Below are 13359 nucleotides of genomic sequence, written 5' to 3'. Positions count from 1 at the left end.
TAGAGGTTTCATGATGCTTGTATCTAAACAAAAATAGATAATTTAAAGATTGTTCTATACATCAGTTGGGGTCTCTAAAAGCTTCAATATGAGGTCCTAAACCTAGCATGAAAGTCTGTCCTTGTAGCTGTGTGGGCTAATATAGTCAAACAGTTCAGCCAATGGTTGAGTCAATGGCAAGTTGAGCAAATTGAAGTGTTTTGTTCCTAGGCATAATATAAGTTATTATTGTTAGAATATGAGGTAACAAAATGGCTTGGCCTATTTTAAAAGCTTTTTTAAAAAAGGTATAAAGTGTTTGTTAGGTGTTAAGCCTGTGTTAAAAAGCAATCGTGATTGTGTTGAATTCTGCTTGGGAAATAAAGATAGACATGGTTTTAAAAAGGTAGTGGTACTATACCCCTTGACTTTTTTCACATTTTGTTGTGTTACAGTCTGAATTTCAAAATGGATTAAATTTAGATTTTTTTTGTCACTGGCCTAAACACAAAACCCCATAATGTCAAAGTGGAATTCATTAAAAAGGAACAGCTGAAATATCTTGAGTCAACAAGTATTCAACCTCTTTGTTATGGCAAGCCTAAATAAGTTAAGGAGTAAAAACAAGTCACGTAATAAGTTGCATGGACTTATTCCGTGTTCAATAACAGTGCTTAACATGATTTTGAATGACTACCCCATCTCTGTACCCCACACATACAATGATCTGTAAAGTCCCTCAGTCGAGCAACGAATTTCAAACACAGATTCAACCACAAAGACCAGGGAGGTTTTCCAATGCCCCGCAAAGAAGAGCACCTATTGGTTGATGGGTAAAAATATCAAAAGCAGACATTGAATATCCCTTCATGCATGGTGAAGTTATTAATTACACTTTGGATGGTGTATCAATATACCCAGTCACTACAAAAATATAGCCATCCTTCCTAACTCAGTTGCCGTAGACGAAGGAAACCGCTCAGGGATTTCACCATGAGACCAATGGGGACTTTAAAACAGTTACAGTTTTTAATGGCTGTGACATATATATATATATATATATATAGGAGAAAACCGAGGATGGATTAACAACATTGCAGTTGCTTCACAATACTAACCTAATTGACAGAGTGAAAAAAAGGAAGCCTGTACAGAAAAAAAATATTCCAAAACATGCATCCTGTTTGCAACAAGGCACTAAAGTAATACTTCAAAGCTATTCACTTTTTGTCCTGAATACAAAAGTGTTATCCAATACAACACATTAATGAGTACCACTCCTCCAGTAATGGAAAACGTACTCAAAAGTCATACTTGAGTGAAAGTAAAGATACCTCAATAGAAAATGTCTCAACTAGAAGTGAAAGTCACCCAGTAAAATATTACTTGAGTAAAAGTCTAAAGCTATTTGGTTTTAAATATACTTAAGTATGAAAAGTAACTGGAATTGCTAAAATGTCCTTATGTATCAAAAGTAAAAGTATTAATCATTTCAAATTCCTTATATTATGCAAACCAGACAGCACAATTCATTTTTTATTTTTTATTTGCTGATAGCCAGGGGCACATTACAACACTCTGACATTAATTTACAAACAAAGCATTTGTGTTTAGTGAGTCCGCCAGATCAGAGGCAGTAGGAATGAACAGGGCTGTTCTCTTGATATGTGCGGGAAAGTACTTTTGGGTGTCAGGGAAAATGTATGGAGTAAAAAGTACAATATTTTCTTTAGAAATGCAGTGAAGTAAAAGTAGAAGTTGTCAAAAACATAAATAGTAAAGTAATGTACAGATTACTCAAAAGTAGAACTACTACTTAAGTAGTACTTTAAAGTACGTTTTACTTAAGTACTTTACACCACTGCACTCCTCATCTTTTTAAGCATTGTGGTGGCTGTATCATGTTATGGGTATCTTTCTAATCTTTAAGGGATGGGGATTATTTCATGATAAAAAAAGAGGATGGAGCTAAGCACAAGTAGATTCCTAGAGGAAAGCCTGGTTCAGTCTGCTTTCCACCAGACACTGGGAGATTCATTCACCTTTCAGCAGGACAGTAACTTAAAACACAAGGCCAAATCCACACTGGAGTTGCTTACCAAGAAGAGAGTGAATGTTCCTGAGTGGCCAAGTTACAGTTTTGCCTTAAATCTACTTGAAAATCTATGGCAAGACCTGAATATGGTTGTCTAGCAATGATCATCAACTAATTTGACAGATCTTTAAGAATTTTTAATCGCTGTCAAAGCTGCTTCTACAAAGTATTGACTCAGAGGTGTGAATACTTACACTACCGTTCAAAAGTTTGGGGTCACTTAGAATTTTTTGTCCATTAAAATAACATAAAATTGATCCAAAATACAGTGTAGACATTGTTAATGTTGTAAATGACTATTGTAGCTGGAAACAGCAGATTTTTAATGGAATATCTACAATATCTACAATATCTTCTTTAGACTAGTTGAGTATCCGGAGCATCAGCATTTGTGGGTTCGATTACAGGCTCAAAATGGCCAGAAACAAATAACTTTCTTCTGAAACTCGTCAGTCTATTCTTGTTCTGAGAAATGAAGGCTATTCCATGCGAGAAATTGGCAAGAAACTGAAGATCTCGTACAACGCTGTGTACTACTCCCTTCACAGAACAGCGCAAACTGGCTCTAACCAGAATAGAAAGAGGAGTGGGAGGCCCCGGTGCACCACTGAGCAAGAGGACAAGTACATTAGAGTGTCTAGTTTGAGAAACAGACGCCTCATAAGTCCTCAACTGGCAGCTTCATTAAATAGTACCCGCAAAACACCAGTCTCAACGTCAACAGTGAAGAGGCGACTCCGGGATGCTGGCCTTCTTGGCAGAGTTCCTCTGTCCAGTGTCTGTGTTCTTTTGCCCATCTTAATATTTTATTTTTATTGGACAGTCTGAGATATGGCTTTTTCTTTGCAACTCTGCCTACAAGGCCAGCATCCCAGAGACAAAATGTGGAGTAAGTCAAGGGGTATAAATGCTTTCTGAAGGCACTGTATTTCATTCAGAATATACATTTGTAGGCGGCTTAACGTACCCGGTCCTGCGGCTCAACTTACGCCATACCCGGGATAAGTTGTGCCAAGAGACAACTTTTTTTGGACAAGCTAAGTTTTCAAAACTGTAATGAAATCTTATTATTTCCAGGGATGCACAACATCCTGAAATATGTGTAGTTCTCTTTGTTAGAAAGAATATTATATTTCCCTTGACGGAGTGATGTTGATTGTAAAAAAGAGCCCAGCTTGGTTAATTGACAACCAGTTGGTAAAACATCATAAACAAACGACTGAGAATAAAATCCATCAGAACTATTATCTTTTATTTCTATGGTTCAGACTTCACAGTGAATCACCCAAGTGGGTGTTTTACACCCAAGTGGTTGAAATTCCTCACTAATTGCGCCTGCACGTCCAATATCTAGTTGAACAATAACGTTACAAAGAATTATGACTCTGAATAAATGTGTAGCTAACAAACTGGGGGCTTCCCCCTGTCGGGCTGTTTGGATGGAGTGATGGCCGCCACAGGTCATAAATAAGAGGAAGAATGTAGCAGGCCAACTTCCTGCATAATTAAAGAAACGTGCTGCGTGTGATGCTTTGAATGCCTGCTGTTGTGTGTGTGCACCATATGTGTGTATGATACACACATACACACACACACATTTTCTCTCTCTCGCCTCCACATATGCATGAATGTGTTTGTATGAATGAACATAAAGCAGTTTCCTGATCTCTTAATAGGGAAGGCTGAGGGCTGAAGGCAGAGCTCCAGCTCCAGTCTGGTTTTATAAATGGCACTTGACCGCATTTGGGGAGGAAAAGGGCTTTACCAGTCATGGCCATGAGCTGCTTTAACACTGGCTGAATTTAGTGTGGGTGGCTGCTATCCCCATTATGGATAGGCCTTTATTATATTATGGCCTTCAAGAAATAATGAATGAGGAAAACTTAATAAAGACTTGACTGGAGCCAGTAGACTCAGCCAAGAGGAGAGAATAAGCTCTGACCACATAGAATAATCATGCAGGATAATGCATTTTGAGTGGACTGGTAATGGAAAATATCCGACCACTGTTTGTCATTTCAAACAGTCACATTGTAATTACATGAATAGTTTAGTCTATATGAACAGGCAGCGGCACCTGAAATATGCTTTACATAAATATTTACGTTGAATAAGGTAGCACTATACCAAACGGCCTAGCTTCCAATCTGAAAATGTACGCCAATTAAAGTGTGAGAGGCAGTGTGTGTGTATAGTACGGATGTTTGTCTGGCCCTTGGTCCCATGACCCCAAAGAGCCCCAAAAACACCCTCTAAAGCACTGAACTGCCTCTCCAGCTCAGGGACCCGTCAGTCGACACCTCTCGCCAAAACACTCATTGTGTCAATCGTTGCTTCTAGTGATAGAGATACCAGCGCCAAGGGATTTCCAAAGGCAAGAGAAAAAGGGCCTGAGTAGCTGTGATTGTTCTCGTGCTCCCCAACTGGCTCCATTGTCATTTTCAGGAGGGCGATCACAGTAATAGCCTTGTAATTGGCTTTAAGTGGATTAGGCCAGAGGCATGGCAGGCAGAGCTGCTCTGGCCTGGAGAGTGAGAGAGCTACACAGCTTGCTGCCTTGGCTGGACTGGGCTGAGCTGGGCCGATCTGTGCTGTAGTGTATGAGTATGAGGTCTGGGGGAACTAGCCTCTAGGACAGGGATCATCAACTAAATTCAGTCACGGGACGATTTCTTCTTGAGCGGACGGTCGGGGGGCCGCAACATAATTACAAATAATTTGTAGACTGCAAATTGACCGCAAGAAGCCCAAACAGAAATAATATTTGACTAAAACATAATCATTTTAAACCTTACTTACATTTGTATACCATCATGTGTCTGTCTCTCTGTTATGGTTGGGAATACTGGGGAACAGATTTCAAAACTTAACTTGGCGCCGATTTCCTGGTGTTTTTATAATCTTTTATGTCCAACAAAAAATAAAAATAGTAATGCTCAGAAAACTAAATTCATCCCGCGGGCCGCCAGTTGGGGGACATTGCTCTAGGAGACAAGAGGTGCTACTGAGACCGTTTAGGCCTCAGTCGGCAGTCGGCAGTCGGCACCTAGCTATTACTAAGGCATGGGTTGGGGTCAATTAAGATTTCAATTCAGTCAATTAAGGAAGTGAATTGAAGATTTGTTTTCTTTAGGGATTTTTAAATTCCTTAATTACATTTGTATTAACTTCCTAAATGAAGTGAATTAAGTGAAAACTACATTGACCTCAACACTGAACTGGGCTGAATGATGTCTTCAACATTGAGCCCTGTTTATTTCACTATTAACATTAAATCAACCCAGGAGCCTAAGGCTCCTGCATGCAATTTCCTCTCATCAAGTTAAATACAGTTTACTTCATTGATTAGAGAAACCTGTTTAATTAACAGGCTCTTTCTAGCAGGGGCGTCATGCCCTCCAAAAATCTGAGTGGGCACAAAGTATGTGAGGATGGCTGGAACATCTTTTTGAAACAGCTTTTCCCTGCAATTTAGAGCCACAATCATTATACTTCATTCAATGTAAAAAAAAATATGTATATTGAGGGGGCACGTGCCCCTGTGCCCCCTATGGGCATGACACCTCTGCTTTCCAGTGTGTCTCTCCTTCCTTGCTGTTGTAAATTTAACTTGGCATTCCTTTGTGAAGCAGGTGTTGGGGATTACGAAGCAAACTGCTTGGTCTGAGGAGAGAGGGGGATGGGGCATTGGCAGGGATGTGTAAAAAACAAGACTGCAGGGTACAGTTGCTGTGGGACATTTGAATTTGAACTTTGTGTCTATCCTATGTTAAGCCTGTTTTTTCCTACAAAGTAAGGTCTTCATATTTTCTTCTAGAGGCATTGCTTTGAAAGGAATGCATGAAACATACATCACACAGGAAGAGAGCAATGTTCAAAGAGCAAACATTATCCTTCACCCATATTAATTGAATCCTTTCTCTAAAAATAGTCCATTCCTCTTGTGTAGCGATGGTTGTGTGTTGTTATGCTGGAGCCCCACCTGCCACACCTCTCCCACCTGACTCCCTGCCCCTCCATCCCTCTCAGCACCTGCCATCTATACTGAGAAGACAAGTGTTGCTTGTGAACAGCCTTAGCCTGTAGTAACCTCTTGTTTCCTTTAAAAGCCTGATGGCTGTGAAACAAAAGCTGCAGTAAGATATTGAGAATCCGATTGGCTGGCTGACTGTGCCCACAGAGGACCAGGCTAGGTCAGAGGCCAGCCTCCCTATTCTCTTTCACACTGTCACTGCCTTTGGCATATCACCACACACACACACACACACACACACACACACACACACACACACACACACACACACACACACACACACACACACACACACACACACACACACACACACACACACACAAAACAAAACAAAACAAACACACAAATACACATCCTTTCACATGCTCGGCCTAGGACTGGTGTGTGTATCAGTATCAGTAACTAAGCACTGACACTCACACACATGCACAGACAACCTTTGTTTTCCAACTATCTACATGTCAGGGACTTAAAAGGGGCTTTGGTTGAAGGAAAGCAGTTGGTCAGGGTCACAGTCCTCAGAAAGACGTGGGTTTCAGGCACTTACTGAGCGTGTGCAGCAATGCCAAATTCCATCAGGGGAAGGAGCGAGCTAACCCAGCTTCCTGTTTTCCGAAACCAGCCCACGTCGCAATGTGACCTGGGCCAAGGCCTTTGACAAGCATGATGAGCACGGGTGGCGAGACAGCTTTCAGCGGCCCTGTTACCGGGGATTATGTCTGTGTTGTTTAATAGCGCTATCATTACCAGAATAGAACGCAGTTTATCCAAGTTATCAGTCAGACCTGTGCTTTGCTGAAGAGCTGTTAGGGAAAGGTCGCCGTGAAATTTCTGCGAAACCCTCTTTGTCTTGTTTCTGTCCAATAGATCCAGGTGAGGGTCATGAAGGAATGCAGCTGCCAGCCACAAACCTGCATTCAAACACGCACCCATGGCATATGCAGCCTCCATAGATAGATTGATGGTGGGGGAGCCGAGCGAGCGACGCATGACAGTCCCAAAATCAGCCCCAGCCAGCCATGTTGGCCTTAACACAACGGACACGCTCTTAAGCCCACAGCCCTAGTAACATTTTATGTGACAAGCATTATAAAGGTGATTTATAGTATGCATGTGTGTTGGCAGAATATTTTCCAGAATATTTAGATGGGGGGATTAGCTGGGCATTTTCAAATGCTTGAATGATGGTTGTCCACCGCATCCATCTATCGACTGTTAAACAAATTTCATCTGAAAATAACGAGCGCAGTGAATGGCGACTCAGAATGCCTATTCTGAAGGCCCGTCAAGGACAAGAGATGCATTCCGTGCCAGAGCTGGGAAATGTGCCAATTAAAAGCATTGTGTTGTTTTACGGGCCTTTTTATTTATGGCACGGAGCTTTGCTATACCCCTATAATGCTGGTTATACATCCAGAACCACTTGTATTATTTACCCCATGTTCACCCCTGAGATTTCTCAATGTAGACTCAGTGTCCTAGATAACACTTTACCTGAAGTTGCTATTTACACCTGTGCAGTAACACTGTCTACTACCATACTCACAATCACACATTGTCATCACAATCTTGAGGAGATCAGTGATGGCATTAAAGGATATCCATAAGAAATCTCTCATTTTATTGCCACCAATCATCGTATTCAGATCATGTTTGAGCTGCGCAGGCTCCAGACAAAATGAGCTGCCGTTCCTAATTTTATTTTCTCCTGGTGGAGGCACAGGGACACCTGTTTCGCTGTATCTGGGCACCCTCAAACCCCCCCTTCCCAGCACACTGTACCTCCCACCCCACCAACGAATCCACATATGTGTGCTGTTCCACCACCACCCCCCAAACCACCACAAGACCAGGCCTTTTTCTCAACCAGGTCTCTTACTCAAGTGCGGGTTTTGCTCAGCTCTGAAGGCAATTTGAAACACACAACCTTTAATCGCTCAACATCGCTCCGCTCTCCCCTCTGCGTTCATACCTTTTCTCAAACCCTGACCATTCCTATTCCCACACAGCTCAGTCTGGCCCTTGTCGGAGTTCAGTATCCAGGTCAGCCGTCTGGGTCAGCCGTCCAGGCCGCTCCGGACCGGACCTCTTTCATTAAGCCAGGGAGGTGACCCGGTGGGACGTCTATGTACTCAGCAGGCCACCCGCCACATGAGACCTCCGGCCGCTTCCATCTAGGCCCTCAGGTTGATCAGAAACACCTGCCTCTGGGGTGATGGTATCTCAAACATCTCTGTTCCCTCCAGAAGAGAAAAATAATCATTTAAATCATTTCCTGTTGACCTGTGCATCCCCATTTCAGAGAAAGGTTGTGTGTGTGTGTGTGTGTGTGTGTGTGTGTGTGTGTGTGTGTGTGTGTGTGTGTGTGTGTGTGTGTGTGTGTGTGTGTGTGTGTGTGTGTGTGTGTGTGTGTGTGTGTGTGTGTGTGTGTGTGTGTGTGTGTGTGCGTGCGTGCGTGCGTGCGTGCGTGCGTGCGTGCGTGCGTGCGTGCGTGTTACCTCATAGACATATGAGCTGCTCTATGCTGTTTTTCTCACACAGAGCAAAGGGAAACCATGAATCACCAACCAGTTGGATCCAGGACACGTTCTGTCCTCCTTCTCCTCTCCTCCCCCTCCTCTTCTCCTTCTCCTCCCCCTCTCCTCCTCCTTCTTCTCTCCTTTCCTCCCCCTCCTCCTCTCCTCCCTGAATATGGACTAAAAACTAGAAACAGAGAGGAATTATTTTCTCATACTTACCTCGGCAAGAGGTGTCTATCCAGAAAAGTTCGTAAGTCAAATTTGATAGCCGGCTGTAACTTTACATTCCTTAATGAAATGAGATAAAAAAGTATTTTAAAGCGTTTAATGTGTCATTTGCGTTTAAAGCGTTTAATGTGTCGCAGTTGGCAATAAATCAACGTGTTGCTTTAGTTGGACACTCAGTGCTCAGATCTGCATCTTGATGTGTTACTCTCAAAATACATTCAATATGTAAAATAAAAAAGGTATGCAAGGTATTTGAAGGTATTGGAATCTCAGTTGTGACATACAGGTGATTTAGTTTTGTAACACACTTGTTGTACAGTAACACATTGAGATAGTGAATCTGCTGACAGTTAGTGACTCATGATGGGCCAGTAACACTTAACAATCCACAGCAAAGAGGAGAATAAACACAAGAGGGCAATAGTTTACCAGAAATCTTAGCATACTGTCTTATATACCCAACCAGCAGTCCGGACTATAAAAAAGAAAAGCTATCCTAGTGTCCCCAATCAAAGTGACGTTTTTTTTTATCCCTTTTTTTGCACAGTTTCAATAATGGTCTTCAGCCAGACTTGCCCAGTAGGGTTCCCTGGGGACAGATTGCACGTTCTGGAAGTATGTAAAACGTCTGAAATCTGCTCTGAGAGAAAGATCAATGACAGCAGAGAGGATTATGGGATACCTTCCAGTCAGCGTGCTGTCACTCAAAAATGGCCTCAAAGCCCAGCAGGCACTGGAACCCTCTCAACTTTGCTAGAGTGTCTCGTAAAATATCCAGCCTGTCAGAAGTGTTTTTGGAATCTTAAATTGTTCCAGTTTCATATTTTACTATATGGCAGGCATACATCTATTAATCAATCAATCAGATTGTTTGCATATTTTACTGCTAATGAAAGAAGCCTAGATGAAAGGATGTAAGGGGGTTGTTATTCAAGCCATTCTTTTCCACTTCAGAACTGATCTGACATTGGAAGACAATGTTTTGATACGGTAGTGCTGTGCTATAGCAGACTGCGGTGTACTGTGTCCTATGCTTTGTAGATTTCTACTCTGTGTTCTTCTTACCATGTACGTGCCTTTCCTCTGTAAAGCTAAGGTTAGTTTGCGGTGAAGAGAAGTTGATTTTAAATGCTCCTGGAACCGAGTAGGGGGATATCAGACAAATAACGTGAATAATTATTGCAAATAATATTCAGATACATGGAGTTATGCCAAATTATGAAATCATTGCTGCTCTTCTCTCCAGTACATCTACTCATTACTGTGGTCACGGTTGGAAAACAGGTGTTTCCAATAGAGCCCTGTCTCCACGGTCCCGGACCCCCTTCATTTTCTGATGATGGTTCAGATATGATATTTCATGGGTAGAACCATACTCATGATAGGAAGTGATTGGGCAAGAACGTTCTCCTCTGAGGACATCTATGTAATGGATGCTGATTGGCCTGCTAAATCACTGGTCTGTAAGGCTCTAATGAGGGACAGCACAGATCAAGAATAGAATCATCATAAATACTGTATGGTTTCCTTCTCTCTCTCTCTCTCTCAAATGTTCAAATGATTACGAGCTACTTTTCTCTGGCAGACAGAACCAGCAGGACTGGGCTGTGTTTTTTCAGTTTGATAGATGTGCTGTTGAGTCATTGATTAAAACCAACGAGAGCAGATGTCTGTTTACAGGACCTTAAGCTTGTGAGAATAAGATCATTCTTGAATACTGTTTCTTAAATACATGATATACTGGTTAATCATTTTCTCCATCTTTACTGTTCCATACTTGAATAGTTATATAGTATTGCAGATTTCCAATGTTAAAGCCACAGTTAGTAAGATGTCCTGTTATTTCAACTAATGAAATAAACCTGTTTGATTTTGAATAATATATCATGCTGTATATTCAGTGCCTTCAGAAAGTACCCCTTGACTTTTTCCACATTTTGTTGTGTTACAGCCTGAATTTAAAATTGAATAAATTGAGATTTTGTGTCACTGGCCTACACACAATACCCCATAATTTAAAAGTGGAATTACGTTTAAGACATTTTTACAAATTGATTAAAATTGAACAGCTGAAATGTCTTGAGTCAATACGTATTCAAGCCCTTTGTTATGACAAGCCTAAATAAGTTCAGGAGTACAATTTTGGTCAACAAGTCACATATGCTGCATGGACTCACTCTGTGTGCAATAATATTGTTTAACATTATTTATGAATGACTACCTCATCTCTGTACCCCACACTTACAATTATCTGTAAGATCCCTCAGTCGGGCAGTGAATTTCAAACACAAATTCAACCACAAAGGCCAGGGAGGTTTTCCAATGCCTCACCCAAGAAGGGCACCTATTGGTAGATGGATACAAAAAAAAAGAGTAGACAATGAATATCCCTTTGAGCATAGTGAAGTTATTAATTACACTTTGGATGGTGTACTGTGTCAATACACCCAGTCACTACAAAGATAAAGACATTATTCCTAACTCAGTTGCCCTTAGAGGAAGGAAACCACTCAGGGATTTCACCATTAGGCCAATGGTGACTTTAAAACAGTTACAGAGTTTAATAGCTGTGATAGGAGAAACTGAGGATGGATCAACAACATTGTAGTTACTCCACACTACTAACTTACATGACAGAATGAAAAGAAGGAAGCCTGTACAGCATTTAAAAAAAATCCAAAACATGCATCCTGTTTGCAATAAGGAACCAAAGTAACACCGCAAAAATGTGGCAAATAAATTAACTTTATGTCCTTTATGTTTGGGGCAAATCCAACAACTCCAAATCCAACACAAGAAATCACTGAGTACCACTCTATTTTTTAGCATGGTGGTGGCTGCATCATGTTATGGGTATGCTTGTCATTGGCAAGGACTAGGGAGATTTTGGGGATAAAAAGAAACGGAATAGAGCTAAACACAGGCAAAATCCTATAGGAAAACCTGACTCAGTCTGCTTTCCAACAGACACTGGGATTTCAAATTCACCTTCCAGCAAGAAAATAACCTAGAACACAAGGCCAAATATACACTGGAGTTGCTTACCAAGACTATGTTGAATGTTCCTGGGTGACCTAGTTACAGTTTTTACTTAAATCGGCGTGAAAATCTATGGCAAGAATAAAAAATGTCTGCCTAGCAATGGTCAACAACCAACTTGACAGAGCTTGATGAATAAAAAAAAATAATAATGTGCAAATTTTGTTCAGGTGTGCAAAGCTCTTAGAGACTTACCCAGAAAGACTCACAGCTGTAATTGCTGTCAAATGTGATTCAAACACATATTGACTCAGGAGTTTGAATACTTATTTAAATGAGATACAGTATTTTTGTATTTCATTTTCAATCATTTGGAATACAAATTATAAAAACATGTTTTTGCTTTGTCATTATGGGGCATTATGTGTAGATGGGTGAGAAAAATATATATTTAATCAATTTTGAATTCAGGCTGTAACACAACAGCATGTGGAATAAGTCAAGGGGTATGAATACTTTCTGAAGGCACTGTATACCATATATATAGATATATGGTAGAATATCATAGTAATCAAGTTCTATTTGCATGGGAAAATGTCAGGGGATGCATTTACTCTATTGCTTGTGTTTTTGTTAATGGTCCACTTTTTTGAATATATGCACATCTTACAAAGAGTGACAGCTGTAAATGAATCAAAAACATGTAAATGAATTAAAATGTTTATTGAACTTTTGTGTGCTTGGCACCTGTATTTACAGTTTTTTAAAAGGCCTTTCAAAATAATAATTTTGCTATTTCCATTTTTTCTCACATTTGTTTTCATGATAGATTGGCCCATATAATTGTATTATTGCTTGGCACTTAAATACAATTATCTACAACACACCAAAACCTACTCTAATTACTCTGTTTGCTATTCTATCTTTATAACCTTTCACACAACAACTGTAAAGCTTATGGTTTTTGCTTGCATTCGCCATCTTATATATGCTTTTAAAAAGGTAATCCACTCAAAAATAGTGAAGCCATTCCAGTCTGTGAGGAAAGGAGTTGATTAGATTGTGGTGATTTCACTGTATTTCACTATATGTTCAGTGTCCACTTGAACAGAGCTTCTCGTCCAGCGTGTCCACTGAGAGGTGCATGGCCAACAACTGGACCCCACTGTCAGACACACATAGTTCCTCCCTCACCCTGACCTTTAGTTTTTTGACTTCATCCTTCAAGCATGTGCTGTATTATATTATATTCACCCTCTGTGCCTCATCCATTATCCTCCCATCATCCCCGCTGAGTGGCCAGAGGGGAAAACCTTCATATTGAAGTCCTTCATATTGATCCGGCACTGTTAATATCCACAACCCTCTCAGTTCTCTCCCAATGTTGCCACAACGTTATGGCATAATGTTGCATAAATGTCTTGTTAAAACTAGAGCAGTGGAAGTGGAAGTGAAGTTTCTGGATCACACAGAGCCTCTGTCACATCCTGTCCGGGACTGGATAGAGTCCATAGCAACAAGGCTGA

This window comes from Salvelinus namaycush, chromosome 19 (genome assembly GCF_016432855.1).
Source record: "Salvelinus namaycush isolate Seneca chromosome 19, SaNama_1.0, whole genome shotgun sequence".
NCBI lineage: Eukaryota > Metazoa > Chordata > Actinopteri > Salmoniformes > Salmonidae > Salvelinus > Salvelinus namaycush.
The sequence above is the reverse complement of the archived record's forward strand: the minus strand, read 5'-3'. Positions refer to the sequence as shown.